Here is a 10,360-nt window from a genome sequence, read left to right as displayed (position 1 = left end):
CTTTATACGAGTAATATGAAGTGCCAACTTTCAAGCTCAGGCGTGGCTTTGTCATCATGATTTATCTGATGTTGAGCAACGTTGTGAGTTAAGGCTTCTAAGTTTTTTTGTCAGGGTTGTGCGGTGACATCAAACCATTCAAAGGGAAAATAAGTTGGAGTATATATTTCTTAGTTTTGAGCTTTATAAATGTCATGAGTTAGATATCTAGTACTTGTGACTTGCAAATATGATAAACGTTACTCAAAACATCCCCCTTTTTGCAGGAGTATTTCTCAACACCCCCTTTTTTCCCTCGTCTAACCTATTTCTATATAATTCAATGTTAGAGCATCTCTAATAGATAATGTAGATGCAAAAATAACTATTTTTGCATTTTCAAGTCCCCAAAACCCCTCGCCAACAAATGAAGTAGATGCAAAGAAATTACATATTCACCTCCCAGAGATGTAAAATACAACACCTCGAGATGCAAATATACATCTCCACCTATAGAAGATGTAAAACTGACGGCTGCACGCCAACTGACCAACCGCTTTCATTTTTCTTCCTTCCGGCCGCGCGCCGCCCACCCATCGCGCGCCGACCGCCGCATAGGCCATGGCCGACTCCGACGGCCCTGCCTCCTCCCCCGCCCAAGCCGCCCATCCCACCACGGCCTTCGCCGGTGCAACCACCCTCCCCAATCCCACTTCTGCCTTCATGCCGCCGCAGCCATGTCGCCGCCCCGGTTTTGCCCCAACCCGGCTGGTCGCCGTCGCAGTTGCCTCCCTGCTGCCAGATCCGGCCGCTCCATTGCCCCGCCTCCGGTTTCGCGACTGCTCCGCCGCCGCCCACCTCCAAGTCGACTGAATTGGTCGCTTCTCCGCCGCTGAATCACCGCCATGTCACTGCATGATTTGAGCTCCCCCACCTGCCCCATCATCGCTGGGTTCAAGCCGCACACCCGCCGCCACACCGCTGCCGCTTTTCCGCCGCCAGACTAGACCTTTGATAGTGCAACTAATCCCAGGGTGTCTTTGGTAATTCGTAACAACATATAGCTCATTGAACTAATATCCATTCAAGATAGATATTTCGGGATGTTCAGTGATTGGCATGGCATGGACTAGAGATGTGGACCCCTCAAAATGATAAGGACAAAGTTTGGCAAAAGCTCAAGACTCTTCATTTCTATTTAAGTGATCCAAGATCACATTGAGTCCATGGGAAAGCCAAACTCGGTCCCACTGATTCTCTCAACCCGGAGCCACCGAGTTCTCTTGGCATACCCACTGCCAGAAACCCTAACGATTCGGTCACACCGATACAGATCTCGGTCTCACCGAGATGGCCTTGCCAGCGCTCTATGATCTATTGCATTCGCTTTGGTCTCACCGAGTTTATGCAATCAGTCTCACCGAGTTGGCTTGGCAGATTCTCTGTTGCTTATTGCTTCACTTCGTTCCCACCGAGATGATGTTTGCCCTAAGCCCTAGCACATCGGTCCCACCGAGTTGTTCCAGTCGGCCCCGCCGAGATTCCTAACGTTCATAATTTTTAACAGATCGGTGCCACCAAGTTTCCTAAGAGGTGCCACCGAGTTGAGTCAAAAGTGTGTAACGGTTGGATTTTTGTGGAGACTATATATGCCCCTCCACCCCTTCTTCCTCATTGAAGAGAGCCATCATAACGTGTCTACACTTCCATCATCCATTTTCTGAGAGAGAACCACCTACTCATGTGTTGAGATCAAGAGATTCCATTCCAACCTTTTGAACCTTGATTTCTAGCCTTCCCCAAGTTGCTTTCCACTCAAATCCTTCTTCCACCATAGCCAAATCTATGAGAGAGATTTGAGTGTTGGGGAGACTATCATTTGAAGCACAAGAGCAAGGAGTTCATCATCTACACACCATGCATTACCTTTTGGAGAGTGATGTCTCCTAGATTGGTTAGGTGTCGCTTGGGAGCCTCCGTTGTGATGTGGAGTTGAACCAAGAAGTTTGTAAGGGCAAGGAGATCGCCTACCTCATGAAGATCTACCTGAGTGAGTCAAGTCCTTCATGGGCGATGGCCATGGTGGGATAGAAAAGGTTGCTTCTTCGTGGACCCTTCATGGGTGGAGCCCTCCGTGGACTCACGCAACCGCTACCCTTCGTGGGTTGAAGTCTCCATCAACGTGGGTGAGGGAGTCCTGGACTAGGGGGTGTCCGGATAGCCGAACTATCATCATCGGCCGGACTCCAAGACTATGAAGATACAAGATTGAAAACTTCGTCCCGTGTCCGGATGGGACTTTCCTTGACGTGGAAGGCAAGCTTGGCGATACGGATATGTAGATCTCCTACCATTGTAACCGACTCTGTGTAACCCTAGCCCTCTCCGGTGTCTATATAAACCGGATGGCTTTAGTCCATAGGACGAACAACAATCATACCATAGGCTAGCTTCTAGGGTTTAGCCTCCTTGATCTCGTGGTAGATCTACTCTTGTAATACCCACATCATCAATATCAATCAAGCAGGACGTAGGGTTTTACCTCCATCAAGAGGGCCCGAACCTGGGTAAAACATCGTGTCCCTTGTCTCCTGTTACCATCCGCCTAGACGCATAGTTCGGGACCCCCTACCCGAGATCCGCCGGTTTTGACACCGACATTGGTGCTTTCATTGAGAGTTCCTCTGTGTCGTCACCGATAGGCTCGATGGCTTCTTCGATCATCAACAACAACGCAGTCCAGGGGGAGACTTTTCTCCCCTGACAGATCTTCGTATTCGGCGGCTTTGCACTACGGGCCAATTCGCTTGGCCATCTGGAGCAGATCGAAAGCTACGCCCCTGGCCGTCAGGTCAGATTTGGAAGTTTGAACTTCACGGCTGACATCCGTGGAGACTTGATCTTCGATGGATTCGAGCCACAGCCGAGCGCGCCGCACTGTCACGATGGGCATGATTTAGCTCTGCAGCCGGACAGTGCCCTGGAGGTCGCACACGAGTCCGCTCCGACCCTCAATTTGGAGCCGGCTGCGCAGATCGAGGACGGGTGGCTAGACACCACCTCGGGGGCTGCAACCTCTACGCTGATGGAGCCGAATACTGACCTTATCCCTTGTGAAGCTCGTGACTTCGAGGTGCCGGACTCCTCGCCGGATTCCGAACCTCCCGCGCCCCCTCCAATCGAATCCGATTGGGCGCCGATCATGGAGTTCACCGCTGCGGACATCTTTCAACACTCACCTTTCGACGACATCCTGAGTTCGCTAAAGTATCTCTCGTTATCAGGAGAGACCTGGCCAGACTGCGGCCAGGACGGTTGGGATGCGGACGGCGAAGAAATTCAAGGCCCACGAAGTCCCGCCTCGATAACAACGGCACCCATACTGACCCAGCCTTAGAGCAGGGCGAAGCAGTGGACGACGAACATGCCACCAAGCAACCATCCAAACAGGATGAATTGGACAAGCAACCCATCCCCGGCGAAAACAACAATCCAGACGATCTCACGCCGGACACATCACCGGAGCATAAGAACCTTCATAAAAGGCTCGTCGCCACTGCAAGAAGTTTGAAGAAGCAAAAGCGGAAGCTCAAAATAGCGGAGGACGCACTCAGAATGAGATGGAGCAAAGTACTCAATACCACAGATAAATACGGCGATAGTCACCAGGCAAAAAAGAGCTACCCGAAGCGCAAGCTGTTGCCCGAATTTGACGAGGAGGCCGTAGAGCCCCCACAGTCAATAAAGAAAGAGGCCGCCTGGCCGGATAGACGACCAGATGACAGGCTAAGAGCGGCAAGCGGCGCCGCACACAAGCCGGCACACGATCCACATAAGGATCCTCGCAAAAATGATGGCCCGGTCAGGTCCATCTATGGGCCAAAAAAGAAGACTCCAGAGAGCAACACAACCCGCCGAGTGTTTGAAGACAATGGCACACCTAAATACAGGGGTGCCGCACACCCACTATGTTTCACCGATGAGGTACTGGATCATGAATTTCCAGCGGGATTCAAACCCATAAACATAGAGGCATATGACGGAACAACAGACCCCGGAGTCTGGATTGAGGATTATATCCTACACATACATATGGCCAGAGGAGACGATCTCCATGCCATAAAATACCTACCCCTCAAGCTCAAAGGGCCAGCTCGGCATTGGCTCAAAAGCCTCCCAGAAAATACCATTGGAAGTTGGGAAGAGCTCGAGGATGCGTTTCGAGCAAATTTTCAGGGGACTTATGTCCGCCCTCCGGATGCAGACGATTTAAGTCACATAACTCAACAACCCGGAGAGTCAGCACGCAAATTCTGGAACAGGTTCCTCACCAAAAAGAACCAAATAGTCAACTGTCCGGACGCCGAGGCCTTAGCAGCCTTTAGGCATAACGTCCGAGATGAATGTCTCGCCAGACACCTCGGCCAGGAAAAACCAAGAACAATGGCCGCGCTAACAAGCCTCATGACCCGTTTTTGCGCGGGGGAAGATAGCTGGCTGGCAAGATGCAGCACCAGTGACCCGAGTACATTCGAGGTCAGGGATGGAAATGGAAAATCACGACGCAGAAAAGATCAGCGCCGGAATAAGGAAAATGGCCCAAATAGCACGGCGGTCAACGCCGGGTTCAAAAGCTCTCGGCCGAACAATAAAACACGGCCTCTTAAGGACAACAGTGATGAGCTATCCAACCTAAACAAAATCTTGGATAGGATATGTCAAATCCATAGTACCCCCGGGAAGCCTGCAAACCATACCCACAGAGATTGTTGGGTCTTCAAGCAGTCCGGCCGACTTAACGCCGAACACAAGGGGCTCGACACACCAAGCGAAGACGACGACGAACCCCACAAGCAGCACGCCGGAAAACAGAAGACTTTCCCACTAGAAGTCAAAACAGTGAATTCACTTCATGTGATAACAAGGAAAAATAGTGCGGCACCTGCTAAAACACGCGCTGCACCGTCCACCCCAGCAGAGACCCGAAATTGGATGTTTAAACCAATTACTTTCGACCATCAGGATTATTCTAGAAGTGTTCGAAACGCAGGAGGGACTGCTTTGGTATTAGATCCCATAATCGACGGACTACAATTCACACAAGTCCTAATGGATGGCGACAGCGATATAAACCTGCTATACCAGGACACCATTCGCAGAATGGGGATAGACCCTACCAAAATTCGCCGTAGCAGCACTTCCTTCAAAGGAGTGGCGCCAGGCCTTTACGCCAATTGTACAGGCTCTGTACTACTAGAGGTCGTGTTCGGTTCATCCGACAACCTCCGTCGCGAAAAGCTCATTTTCCATATTGCCCCATTCAAAAGTAGCCATCAAGCACTACTGGGACGCGAAGCTTTCGCCCGCTTTAACGCAATACCGCATTACGCGTCTCTTACGCTTAAAATGCCCGGTCCACGCGGCATAATCTCATTAAAGGGTAACTGCGAGTGTTCCTTGACCACGGAAAACGTGAGACTGCCTTGACAGCCGCACACTAATCCGACCTTGCTGGTCAAAGCCCCTAAAAACAGGTCATTCAGACCTCGGACACGGTTAGGCGAGTCCGGCATAAATAAACAAGGGGCTTCCCAGCCGCATACCTCTTTACAAGGGGCTGCACGTATAAACAATGAGAGCCAATAAAGCTCAACTTTATTCATCTTCCAAATCATACTTTATTTTAAATACATCTTTTGCACGATATTTTTTCCAAACTAAGTTCTTCTCTTTTACAGATGAAGCACGTGCTACACCCGTCCAGGATACAGCACAACGGAGAGACAGGCGCAGACGTGCAGCAGGGACCCAATGCAAGGATTCTTTTCAGATTAAGACCCTGCGTAAACCTTTCTTACTGTCTCTTGTTGATACACATCCCCCTGTTTCCTACCATAACCGAGGAGGAGGCTGGCGTTTTGGCATCAGCCGTGTCAGAAGTTCTCGCCCGTACCTGGACACTAGGGGCTTAGGGCATTGTTCTGCCCGGTATCATAAAGACCGAATACCTCAGGGAGTGTTCGGTGTCTCGAGTTAGGCCTTATATGCATCAGCTCCGAATCATGTCTTTGGTCAAATGTTGGGTTTGCCCGGCTCCTGTGTTTTGCTGCCTTACGTTCCGCTCCATCGGCTAACGCGGCACCAGGAGAACTACTGTGATTGTGCCCCGGTTTGGCCGGGCGAGCACCTCAGTAGAGAAAGCCAAAAACTGACTGTCATGATATAGCGAGAGACTGGTCAACCACTCGATCGACTACTGGAATGTTTAGAATTCCTCCGCTTTGACGAAGGACCGCTTCCTGGTCAGGCACATACGCGCCCCGAGTTCGGAGAGCGCGGTGCCTCTAGGGGCTATATAGTAGCCCCACCATCGAGCTCCTATGGCTAAGTGAAAGTGATAAAGCATTATAGTCCGGTTACCTAGTTTGCTATGCTATCACCTCCTTCAAAGGACCAAGACGTTGGATTAAGTGTGAAAAAGCGCTTTTTTTTGCAACACCCCCGCACCATGTGCGTGGGGGCTGAAGCCAAAGACTGCCATCTTTCAGGTTATACATACATATACGGCCGCACAGGAGATAGTTCAATACTTGAATGCACAAGTATAAAAAGCCGTTACATTATAAACATGATCTCATAAATCATACATGTCATTTGAACATAACATCTTTCGAGCACTGCGACTCTATTAAACGAGCGCCCTGCAGGACTTCCTCAAAATAGTGCTCGGCGGGTAATCGGCTTTTGTCCGAACCCTGGGATGCACATCGGTGGCATCCATCTCCGCCCAGTATGTCTTAACACGGGCGAGAGCCATCCGTGCACCCTCTATGCATGCCGACCGCTTCATCGCCTCGATATGCGGCACCGCCCCAAGGAATTGCTGCAACAAGCCAAAATAACTCTCCGGCTTGGGCCTTTCTGGCCACAGATGAGCCACCACATCCGTCATGGCAAGTCCGGACAATCTATTCAGCTCAGCCCACTCAGCCAACCAATCGGTCAACGGAAGTGGACGCTCCGGACTATGGAATTGATACCAGAAAAGCTCTTCCATTTCGTGATCCTTCTGGCTTCGGAAGTGCACGACTGCGTCCGCCGCACTCGCCGCCAAATCCAGATAAGGATCCTCCGCACCACACAATTGGCCCAACCGAGCATACTTCGGATCCGTGAACTTCCTACGCAGCAGAAAGGGCTTTCCAGCCGCAATGTCTCCGGCCTGACGCAGCTCCTCCTTCATAGCCCGCATCGCACAACGGGCATCCTTGGCTTCAGCGGCTGCCTTCTTCAGGTCCTCTTGCTCCGCTCGGCGTTCTCTTTCAAGAACCTCATAGCGGTCGGTAGCATCTTTTAATTTCACGGCCATTCCGGCCATGTCCTCCCCGCTTCGGCAGTGAGCAGCCTTTTCAGCTTTTAGCTCTTCCGCTGCCTTCCAGGCAGCCACATCACTTTTCCTGGCTTGCTCCTTGGCTCGAGCAAGCTCTGCTCGAAGGTCTTCCACAGCAGCGGCACCATCTGCATCAAGCATACACATTGTAAGGAACGGGCATCAGCTCCCTTACTAGGTGACCGCGGAGAAACCACCTACCTTGTGACTCGTCAAGTCGTTTATTGACCAGCGCGATGTCCGCATGCGCAACATCGAGTTGCCGCTTCAGCTCGGCAACTCCATCAGTCCGGCTGGCCACCGAACACTCCGCCACCTCCATAGGAAGGGCGACATTCTATAACTGAGATTATGATCCTCGGCATGCTGTCGCTTTCGACAGCATACCAAGTCTCAGGGGCTACTATCTATACAGGGCGCACTCCATGTGCAAAACTGTCAAAAGGTATGTCATTTTTTGCGTACCTCAAACCCCGTCAGCAAACTTCCGACGGCCTCATGCAACCCGCTCTCGGCGGATGAGATCCTTTCAATCACCATACTCATTAATGTGCGGTGATCTTCTGAGATAGACGCCCTCTCGAGCAAATCCTGCAGCTCCACCGGCCGTACTCTAGTGGGTGCCGAACTCCCCGACCCCGCCGGACTCGGGGAGACCCTCCGTGACGACACCTCAGGGTCGTCCGCCCCGCCCGACGGGGCGTCATATGGAGGCGTTTCGCTCTCCATCATCTCCGGACGAAGGTCCCCCGAAGATGAGCTCTGCTGAGAAGGGCTGAGATCCGAACTACAAGGTGAAAACTTCGGTTACCCTTAGAAATAAAGTAGGGGTGTCCCCTATTACAAAATTCCCCCTTTTTACTTACGGCTCGCTGGAGGGCTGATTCCTTTGGGGAGACTGGGCGGCCGGGGCTCTTCCCGGCACGGGACCTTCCGGTGCAGATTTCTTTCCCCGCTTTGAGGCCTTGGCCTCCGGGTCTTCGGAAGCGGTCCTCTTCTCCCCCTGGAGGGTGGGATTCTCGATTCCCCCCTTATTGAAAGCCTCCTTGGCAGAGGTGGTAGTTTCCCTGTGCCCCCCTTCACCCTCCTCCGAAGGTGCAACCTCCAACATTTTGATTAACACGGGATCCGGCGTGGTCTCAGGGAGGGGGGCCGGACACCGTATCAGTTTTGCTTGCGCTATCCACTCCTGTCCAAGGGATAGCTGGTTAAAAGGCAAACCCATGATAAATAAATGGACAATGTGTCCGGACACAGGGCTACTTACTTGAGTATCCGGGCGATTGCAGCTTAGGCCAGCGTCCTCGGTCAAGTCCGGACGCATCTCTTGTGATCCGAAGAACAGTTTGTACATCTCCACGGGTGTCAAACCCATGAAGTGTTGGAGAGCTTGTGGTCCCTCCGGATTAAATTCCCATAAGCGGAGGGGGCGACGTTTGCAGGGCAGAAGGCGCCGAATCAGCATAACCTGTGCCACTACGACCAGATTGATCTCCCTTTCTTGGAGGTCTCGAATCCGGCCCTGCAACAGGGGTACGTCTTTGGACGGCCCCCAGTTAAGCCCTTTGTTGACCCATGACGTCAGCCGTTATGGAGGGCCCGGGCGAAAGGCGGGCGGCGGCCTCTTCCTGCTGCCCCTGGGAGCGGTGATATAGAACCACTCCTATTGCCACAAGCCGAGCTCCTCCTAAAGAGAGCCCTCGGGCCATGGAGCATCGTCCCTCTTGCTTATAACCGCCCCGCCGCACTCTGCCTGACGCCCCTCAATCATCTTTGGCTCCACGTTGAAGGTTTTGAGCCACAAGCCGAAGTGAGGGGTAGTGCGGAGGAAGGCTTCGCAGACGACAATGAATGATGAGATGTGGAGGATGGACTCCAGAGCCAAGTCATGGAATTCCAGCCCATAGTAAAACATGAGACCCCTCACGAAGGGATCCATCGAGAAGCCTAAACCCCGACGGAGGTGAGACACGAATATGACACTCTCGCCGGGCTCGGGAGTAGGAATAACTTGCCCTTGGGCAGGCAACCTATGCGAAATCTCGTAGGTTAAGTACCTGACGTCTCTCAGCTTTAGCACGTCCTCTTCCGTGACGGAGGAGGGCATCCACCGGCCTCGTAGATCGGAGCCGGACATTGTCGAAGGTCGAAAATACCCGAATCTAGAGCCCTGGGTGTTGGAACTTGGGGCGAGGGGCGGATTCGATTGAGGATTGAAGAAAAAGAACGGGCCTTGGTCTCATTATAAAGAGGGAGAATACCAAGAGCTGTCCCCGTGACCGTTTGGAACCCGCCTTCGATGGAGGGGGCGTGGCAACGGGCGCGGTTGGGTTACCCACGTCCGTATTGATGAGAATCCCGGAATAAGGGGAACACGATCTCTGCTTCGACAAGACGTACCAAGGAAACCGCTTTGTTAAACGCGCGGAGGTGGTATAATAAAAACGATTCGAGTAAAGGCTTGGTTGTGGTGTGACGTCACGCCACAAAATACGTCAGCAGATTGAACTTGTGTAAATATTATTCTCTCTACGGTGGTATGTGGAATTTATTTTGTAGAGCCGGACACTATCCTGGTGTTCACGATCTTCTATGAATTATTCGGAGGAGGAACCCGCCTTGCAATGCCGAAGACAATATGCGCGCCGGACTCGTCATCATTGAAGCCTGGTTCAGGGGCTACTAAGGGAGTCCTGGACTAGGGGGTGTCCGGATAGCCGAACTATCATCATCGGCCGGACTCCAAGACTATGAAGATACAAGATTGAAGACTTCGTCCCGTGTCCGGATGGGACTTTCCTTGGCGTGGAAGGCAAGCTTGGCAATACGGATATGTAGATCTCCTACCATTGTAACTGACTCTGTGTAACCCTAGCCCTCTCCGGTGTCTATATAAACCGGATGGCTTTAGTCCATAGGACGAACAACAATCATACCATAGGCTAGCTTCTAGGGTTTAGACTCCTTGATCTCGTGGTAGATCTACTCTTG

Source organism: Triticum aestivum, chromosome 5B (assembly GCF_018294505.1).
Source record: "Triticum aestivum cultivar Chinese Spring chromosome 5B, IWGSC CS RefSeq v2.1, whole genome shotgun sequence".
NCBI lineage: Eukaryota > Viridiplantae > Streptophyta > Magnoliopsida > Poales > Poaceae > Triticum > Triticum aestivum.
Note: the sequence above shows the minus strand (reverse complement) of the source record.